This window comes from Macaca mulatta, chromosome 6, assembly GCF_049350105.2.
Source record: "Macaca mulatta isolate MMU2019108-1 chromosome 6, T2T-MMU8v2.0, whole genome shotgun sequence".
Lineage (NCBI taxonomy): Eukaryota > Metazoa > Chordata > Mammalia > Primates > Cercopithecidae > Macaca > Macaca mulatta.
In genome coordinates this window covers 98,789,349-98,798,791 of record NC_133411.1, presented here as the reverse complement: position 1 = coordinate 98,798,791, position 9,443 = coordinate 98,789,349, and the positions used below count along the sequence as shown (strand labels likewise).

The window sequence follows — 9,443 nt, the reverse complement described above, 5'->3', positions numbered from 1 at the left end:
CTGTGTAAGTCATATGCACATTTATTCCTGTTTCTCTCTGTGTTTATCTTCATGTACATTCAGAGAAAATAGGAACTTGAAAAGGTTTAGTTAATAAAACATTCTTTAAGACAAGATAGAAAACTGGAAAAATTCAACTAATTAACATTGGTCATAATCAAAGCTCCTAATATTGATAAAATTAAAATATGAAATAATGTAAAGAAATATGCTGGTGTTTGAAAATTCCTTGCTAGTATAGGTAAGCACAAAGCCAGATTTACCATGGAAACACATTTCACATAGTTGCTTTCATTGTTTTGATTCATACTGTATTTGCTATTCTGCATAGATGGTACTAGCACTAAAATGTTTACTGGTTATGTGCTTAAAGTAAACTTCTTAATTGCACAAAATGTATGTGGTATTGGTATACTTAAAGATGTTAATTTATATATCAGGAACAAAATATTCATCTTTTTTTGTATTTTCTTTTTTAGACTCTGGGTAACACTGTAGCCTCTAAGGTAAACTGAGTAGGAGAAAAATTTGGTTTTCTGTTTATTTGATTTTTGCTTTTAATTTTCATTTATTTACTCTTTGATCTCCTTTGGGTTTTACTTATATATACATATATAAAACCACTATTTTTTTTTTTTTACTTTCTGATGGAAGGCTTGTATTTGGTTCCATGAATTGTCATTTGTTTCCTACACATTTCCAACAACTCATCATTTGCTCTATTTATGCAACATTCCCAAGCTACCTTTGTCAAGCCTCCAAAAAAATGATACAACACACCAGCTATTTAAAATTGGATTGGTTTTGCTTACCTCTGATGACCTAGAGAGCTATAAATGCTTTCAGGTTCTTGGAAAAGAAAATAGGCTTATCCTCATAAGTTCTGAACAGAAATAGTACATATATTTTACAGAACAGAAATAGTACACATATTTTATTTTTTGGAAAAGTAGGTGAGAGTAGAAATGTTTAAATGGTGTTTATTTCCAAGGTAATTTAATTCAATCAGCAATTTGAATTGGATTCAGATCTTCTCCTTTAGATAATGAGGAAAAACTGTTATGGTTACAATGTTGTAATATTCAGGAAAGATAGGCCTTATCCTTAAGAATATTGTATTCTTATATGACTGAAGAGAGTGACTGTGTTGCAGAAGAAAACTATAGAACCAGATTAACCATTAATTCACGGGTGGCCACATTTGGAGTTGTCCACAACACCTCTCTTCATCATAAAGCAGTCAGAGAAATTGATACCAGATTCTCCATGATTGAGGAATTAATAAATAGAAAAGGAGAGACTGAAATCAGCCCAATTGTCCTGTAGAAGTAAACTTTACAATTCCTTCTGAATAAACATAGAAATTGACCTTCCCAGTATTAAAAATTGAGACAGTTTCATTTGTCTAATCCGAGTTCCTTTCTCAGGAAAACAGCCATCAGTCCTCCCAGATGGTATAACTTGGCAAATCACTGAAACTAGACAGTAAGTCACCAGATCCCTCAACTGTCATAATTGTTCAATCAATTATCTGCTTCCTGTTGACCAACATGTATGTCTTCCTTATCCCTCCCTAACTGCTGTTTTCCCACACATAGTTACATTTCTTCACTGCATTATAAACCCCTAATTTCAGTCAGTTAGGAGATTTGAAATTGTTCTCCCATCTAATCTGTAGCACCTGATTAAAGCCTTCTTCCCAGGCAATACTCATTGTCTCAGTGATTAGCTTTCTGTGTGGCAAGCAGCAGGGCCTGGAACAACCCCCTGGTGTTTCAGTAACCATGCTACTTCAAAGTGCCTCAGAATATAAACACAATCAAAGTATGGGAAATGTGTGATTGGTTGATATTATGTTTTTGTTACCTGAAGACATAAATGGCAATGTTATACAGATACCAGATTTGATCATTTAAAAAATTAAAAAAAGAAATATATATATATATATATATATTTGCACCAGAGTAGGATTAGGAGGGGGAATTAAAGTGGTGTCTAACCTCAATTCTCCCTCTTTATCTATATATAAATTTATAATTTAAATAATTTTTCATAAAATTAATATACTTATTAAAGTAAATAATTATAATTATAAAATATGATTTATAAAATTATCTAAATTAATATAATTTTATATTTATATAAATATATTCCTCTCATATAAATATAAAATTATATATATTTTTATTTTTGTACACTTCAGCTGAGATTTTGGAATGTTCTTGAAGAACAGATCATTTTAGAACTAAAATCTACAGGGGATGGAGACCAACTGCACTTCACTGCTGGTATAAGAACAAAGGGTGAGGTGAAGGCTCTCCCATGACACAAACTCTAATTGCAGAACTTGGACTCCAGCTCCTGACAGAACAAAGGCCAGTGCTCCCATTGTCACGCAGCACATAAATTTTACATTTTCAGGATGAGGGTCTTTTTCCTAAAGTCTAATACCCAGCCCAGTCAGATCCCTGTGCACTATCCAGAATATAATGGGTCTGGTTATACTCTCTCATTTATTTGACAGATTTGTATCTTTTACTTTAATTATTGATGATTGCCTGAAGTATGCCTAGAATTGTTAAGTACTTTGGAAGCTAAATTTAGAAAAGCCCCAGTATCCTCTTTTATAGCCATTTGTTTCCCCAACATAGGCTATATACTGTAGTGAGTAGTTCTTGGTTCAGTCTCAAAATCCTCTAGTTTCCTGCTCTGCGCATGTTGATTTGTTTCCAGTTTGTCCCTTGACTGTTCCAAGGGTGGTCTATATGCAAAATCCTGCACATGAAACTCATGTATAAGAAAGTGTATTTTTCCTTGAAAAAAATTTGCACTTGTTCTGAGAACGGAAATAGGAAAGGAATTGGGACTGAGAGAAGGTCAGAAGTTTCTTCATTCTGGGGGCAGGAAAATGTGAAAGAGGATTCTGGAAGCAAATGTAGCTGAGACTGGACACCACCTCAATTTCCCCTCCTAGTCCTACTCTGGTGCTAAAGGCCTACTTTGGGAAAAATAGTTCAGCAGGGCTCACCCCTGCTGCCAATACCTGAGATCCTGGGATCCCTGAGCAGAGGGCAACAGAAGAAAGTGAATGCCTGGGGACTTTACTCACTTTGTCTTGTGACTTTAAGCAGTTAATTACAGAAAAATTTAAAGCACTAATGGAGGAGAAAAAAATGATTGCTACCATAAATTGTATGTTACGAACATCATCTGTCTCATAAGAAATTGGTCAATTTGTAATAATATTATTTGGCATTATTATTCTAAGTTCACATGGGAAGAAATTGAAACCTAGAGCTATTAAGCTACTTGCCCAAATTTGCCCAGTAGATATGGGCCAGGGTCAGGGCATGGATTTAGTTTCTTCAATTCCAATCCACGTTCTTAATTCTCATATTATTCTGCCACCCGAGGAAAGTGGCAACAGGCCTCAATTTCCACAACTGTCAAAGGGGGTGATCGGACTTTAAATGCTTTAGTGTCCCTAGCACTAATATGAATTTTTCTGGAGATGTACAGCAACATTATTCCCATATAAAACACCTGCAAAAGCACTATTTGTGAGCTTGCCATATGTTTTCAGCAGAAAGTTTATATTTATTTCCCCATGGAGTAATGTACTAAGAAACGTTTTGTAGGTTGGTGTTTATGATAAAGTATTTCATATAATTTTACCTTTTCAATATGTCACATTAAATCTTGAGAAAGTAATGGATAAAAAGAGAACAAATATCTCGTAAGGAGACTAAATTGAATTACCTTCTGTTCTAGGTTATGCACATGACTAAAAAGAAAACTATGATTGTTATTCCAAAACACACGAGAGTTCAAGAAGATTTTCAAGCATCTAAATGATGCATGCTAGTGATTACTATAAGACTTAAAAATGAAATAAAATTTACAAAAGTTTGAAGAAATAAGTTGATAAGTAATTTTCAAATTTTCAACCCCACAAATGTTACAATATTTATAACACTTCAGTAGTGTTTTTATTTTTTACATTCATTTTTAAGATCTAGAATCCACATTTAGAGTATCACAGTATCACAAGTGTCATCATTTTATTTGGTTTAAATGACTTCCCTGGATTTTTTATATTCTTCCCTCACTCTACCCGAAATTTTCCAAGAAAAAACAAAGTTGAATATGGAGCCAGATAGATGCCAAGGCACTAAATTTGATCTGTATTGTTTTCAATAATAATCAATACTTTTGCTTGGGCAACAAGTTTTACCTGGGTGTAGAAAGAGAGCACTGAAGAGATGCGATTCATCATTTGAAATCAGATCAACCATTCTGTTCTTCTTTGGGCCATTTAATCTTACCCTGTGCAATCATGTTATCTGCTAACACTCAGGTAATAACAAGAGTCCTCTGATAACTTTTAGTAACAAATTACCAAACTCTCTGTTCACTGATTAAAATATATGGCACCAATGCTGTCTAATAGAAATTTTTAGTATCTACACTATCCAATAAAGTAGCTGCATGTAGTTATTGAGTATTTGAAATTTGGCTAGTGTGACTGATAAACTGGATTTTTAACCTTGTTTAATTTTAATTATTTTAATTAAATTTAAGTGGTTGCATGCTGCTAGTGGCTACTGAATTGGCTAGTTCTGGCTCAGACCAGAGTGATCTTTAAAACGTCCAAAATGTCAAAAGTCAAACTCACAGAGGCAGACAGCAGAATGGTGGTTGACAGGGGTGGTGGGGAGCACAGAATGTCTCAGGAAATTTGGTCAAAGTGTACAAACTTTATTATAAGATGAATAACTTCTAGGCATCGAATGTATAGAATAGTGACCATAGTTATTAATACTATGTTGTTTACTTGAACTTTGTTAAGATAGCAGATTATAAGTGTCCTCAACTCTCACTCCTGCCCCACACTCCACCATGGTAACTATGGGTGGCGAAGGATATGTTAATTATACTGTGGTAGTCAGTATATAATGTACACACATATTAAATCATCATGTGTGTACTTTGATTATATATAATTTTCATTTGTTGATTAAATATTTTAAAATTTAAAAAGAGCCTCTCAGCCGAGTGCAGTGGCTCTCGCCTGTAATCCCAGCACTTTGAGAGGCCAAGATGGGCTGATCACCTGAGGTCAGGAGTTTGAAACCAGCCTGGCCAACATGGGAAAGCCCCATCTCTGCTGTCTCTACTCAAAATAAAAAAATTAGCCAGGTGTGGTGGCGGGCACCTGTAATCCCAACTACTCAGGGACTCTGAGGCACGAGAATTGCTTGAACCCAGGAAGCAGAGGTTGCAGTGAGCCGATATTACACCACTGCACTCCAGCCTGGGTGACAGAGGGAAACTCCATCTCAAAACAAAACAAAACAAACAACAACAAAAAAACAAAGAGCCACTCCTCTCTCACTACAGGACCCTTTGAGCTTGGAAGCCTGTGGCAAGGATGGAGACTGTGGTCAGATTCTCTTTCATCCTGTCACTTGGCTGGATTTGATCTCCTTTGCATACCACCCAAGAGACTCAGCTTCAGCGATGAGTGGGCATGAAAGTCTGACTGGTGGGGAGACAAGTACATGAACAAGGACAGGCACCAATAGAGCATTTGTTTATGATGGATTCCTTCGGGATTGGTTATGATTCATGTGCCCAACTTTTTTTTTGGAGTGCTACTGGAAACCTTCTGCAGTAGTCCTCAAATTTAAGCAATACTTTTCCTTCAGCTAGCCACTTGTGTTCCTTCTCTCTCCTTTTGCAATCCTGTAGTCTTCCTCTGTCTTTTGTGTGTGTGTTGGCAGGTGTGTGCGTGGGAGGGGTGTTCACCTTGACTCTCCAGGCAATCTTTGTGTAGAGAATTTGAGTTGGTTCTGAGCTTATGCTCTCAAACTTCACCATGGTTCATGAGAAACAGTTGTGCACTCTCTTTCCTCTCTCAAGTAAAATACAGTTCTCTGTTCCATTTGTTCAACTTCTTCAAGAAAAACATTCAGGCATCCTTGTCCTTATCTCAAATGGAAATGTAGAAAGCTTCTGGAGCTTCCAGATTTTTTTCTTTCTCTTTCATCTCCCTACTGGCGAGTTCATGCACTTCTCACATAGACATATTTTAAAGCATGGAGCCAGCCCTAAGCTCTGAGTACCACAGATGCCCAGGACCAAAAGTCAAACTCATCTATTGTGAGAGAGAGGACATCTTACCTCTCCTGGAGGGTAAGGTTGAGATGAAACTGACAGCTCTTTGATGAAACTCTCCCACTGACATCCAACACCTATTCTTGGCCCCTCCACTTCTTTATAGGTTGGAGGTAAATGATCAGCTCAGCTAAGGATCTAGGCCATTTTCTTTGCAAGTCCTACCTAAATGATCCAGACCTTCTCTTCAGAATGTTGGAGCAGTTGACATAGTATCTCAAAGGCCTCAGCTGAAACAGAAAGAGAAAAGATCCAACTTAAAATTGTGTTACCTATATATGCAGTTACACAATACATTCTTTATCCTAAGAATTTTCTATGTATTATTTCATAACAACATTATATGGAATATTATTAATATAACCTAGTCACAAATGAGGAATCTAGGTAAGATAAACTAGGTAACTTGCCAAGGCCATATAGTTTAGAAAGAAGTGGCAGATCTGGGATTAAAATCTGCAACCCTAATTTTTCTTTTCTTTCTCAAAATTCAATCTGTTGAACTATCATTCCTAGGTTAGTTATTTTAGGCATCAAATGCTAAAACCACAAAGAAGTAAGTTGTGTCTGAAGTTGTTAACACGGTGTATATGTGTGTGTGTGTGTGTGTGTGTGTATGTATACGTATTTACATACAGATGGAAATACATGTACATATATGTACAAATAAATATGCATATATGTATTTCCTTTTTTCTAAGTCACAGTCTTTCCTCCTATATTTCCACATATTATAAATGTGAGTCCTTCTTAGAATCAGTGTACACTCTTCCTTAAAAAAATAGTGCCTCTTTTCTCCAAAACTATCATAAATAAATTAATGTTATATTTGACAATTTCTCATCTTAGAATCCAAAACATATCAGGATCAATGAATCACTCAAAGAGAGACTCTATGAATACAAGTGTGCATTGACCCATTCTTGATGCAAAAAAAATATCAAGGATCAAGAGGAGATAATTAACATTAAACACACTCTTACGAGCGTCAGTGGCCAATTGAATGCATTCTTAGGGTTAGATCAATTTAAAACACAACAAAAACCCTTAAAGGTTTCTTTTGAAATATGTTATCTTTGAACACATAGCTTTGCAGAGTTTGAAAGAGAAAAGAATATAAAACTAGTTCTTGTTAGTGTAAAAGTAGTGTATTCTGCTCATTAGCCATTGATTAATTCAACAAATACTGCAGTTAAATGTATGATACTATGCAAGTCAGAACCAATAGTCTTAAAGATTGGGCAAGGAAAAAAAAATTCAAGCTTTTCAGCAGGCCCGTATGAAAATCGACATGCTTAACCAGAAAAGAGACATGTGAACAACTCCTTATATTTTTGATATTTATTTTAATTTTACCCAAATACAGTTACAAGTTCATTAATTTTATCTTAACTAGTTGGCTTTAAGAATATAAACAATGCAAGACCCCCTTTATTTTAAAGGTGTGGGTACTGCACTATTGCTACAAGCAAAAATAAATCTACATACACACACTTAAAGGTTGATACTATAAACATGTCACGATGTATGAAGCTGATTTCACATCTCTATCATGAGCACATCTTGTTCTATGAGTATGATAAATTTATTAGGTGTGTGCACATGGAACTTTATAAGTGAAATAATGAAGTGCCTCATTTTACATATGAGATCTAAGGAAGTTACATGATTCTCCTGAGTGCTAGTGCCAGTGAGTAGCAGAACAAAACAGATGCATTTAGGATTCTTTTTACATACACAGAGAGAGCATTTTGAGATACATAGGAAGAGAAATGATTCTTAGTTTCTGGAGTAGTCTCGATCTATAACCTTATATCACTTATGTTATACTTCCTTTGGCAGAACATAACTTAAGTACTTAACATAGCCAAACACATACAAATGCATTTAGATAGTGAACAAAAAGTTGTATTCTGGGAGTGAATATGATTAATGGGTATTTGTAAAGAATCATCTATACATCAGATGCTTTTACATATGAGAGATACATACATGCTCATCAGCACAATACAATTATAACTCTCCTTCTCACATTCTTACTTCCCTCCTTCTAGGTCAACTGATACTTATACTAAAATCATTGTTTTTAATTTGATCTAACCAAGCCCCAGCCTTCATTCAGTGTTCTAACCTCTTAGAACACCCAATTAAGAGAGCATTGATTTTCTTCTCCAAGATGGTTCTCTCTGTTTCTCCCATACACAAAATTTACTATGGGTACCTAGGATGTGAGCCTTTTCCTGACATATCTCTTTACTTCTTGAGGTTTGCAGCTGAGAGAGATTTCAGTCTGTTTAGTGAATAGCACTTGGGGATGTAGGGCAATTGGGAGGTAATCACAACTTTTTCTACCACTTTTACTCTGCTGAATATTCTCATTTTCTTCCTAGTCAAAGAAATGCGTAAAATATAAGCTCTCCAGCAATACTCAAAAAGTGTGTTCTGACATTTGGAGACTTTCTCTAATAAGATGGTGAAGGAGATAAGAGGTTTGTGAGAATTGCACTTGCTTCATATTACATGCTTTCAAAAAATTATTCAAAATTGCTAAAAATATAATATCCTTGAACCTAGTTTATATAATTTAGATGTTTTGTCCCCTCCAAAGCGAATGTTAAAAAGTGACCTCCAATATTGGCAGTGGCCCTAGTGGGAGGTGTTGGCACTGTGGGAACAGATTTCTCGTAAATGGCTTGGTGATGTTCTTGCAGTAATGAGTGAGCTCTCACTCTATGCTCATGTGAGATCAGTTTATTCTAAAGAGTCTGGTACCTCCCCTCTCTCTCCCTCTTGTTCCATCTCTTGCCATGTGATACACTGGCTCCCCCTTGCCTCCTATAGATATAGAAGACCCCAGAGGCAAAGAGAACGTTGGGTTGAAGGAACTCAGACACTTTCCTCATTGCTAGATAGCAGAGCGGGTGTCTGAGATGAGGTAGAGAGATTAGCAGTGCTTATTCTGTTCAGGGAAATAAAGAACTATCAAAGGGTTCTATGCAAGAGGTGGTATGTTCATATTTGCCTTTCAAAATATTACTCTATCTTCATAAAGGGGATGGAGGAATGGTAACATTAAGGGAAGAGACCTACTGTAAGTAATTGCAGTCATCCAAGTGAACTATGATGGGGCCCTGAACAAAATTAGGGATAGTGAAGATGGGGGCCAACAGAATAGATTTGAAAGATCCTTTAGGGTGGAATTAGAAGTATTTTGTAGTTGAAGGGAAGTAAAGTATGTGGGCAAAGGAGCGAAGGATAACATCAGA

The 9,443-nt window shown here is 35.8% G+C and overlaps 1 long non-coding RNA gene across 2 annotated transcripts in view; it reads right to left on the bottom strand.

Moving 5' to 3' along the window:
- Window positions 1–2,209: 2,209 nt before the first annotated feature.
- Window positions 2,210–9,443, bottom strand: part of LOC144341324 (uncharacterized) — an 86,906-nt gene continuing 79,672 nt past the window's right edge. For both annotated transcript variants that reach the window (XR_013418184.1, XR_013418185.1), the window contains exon 5: window positions 2,210–6,407. This is a non-coding gene — a long non-coding RNA (uncharacterized LOC144341324). The remainder of the gene's footprint in view (window positions 6,408–9,443) is intronic.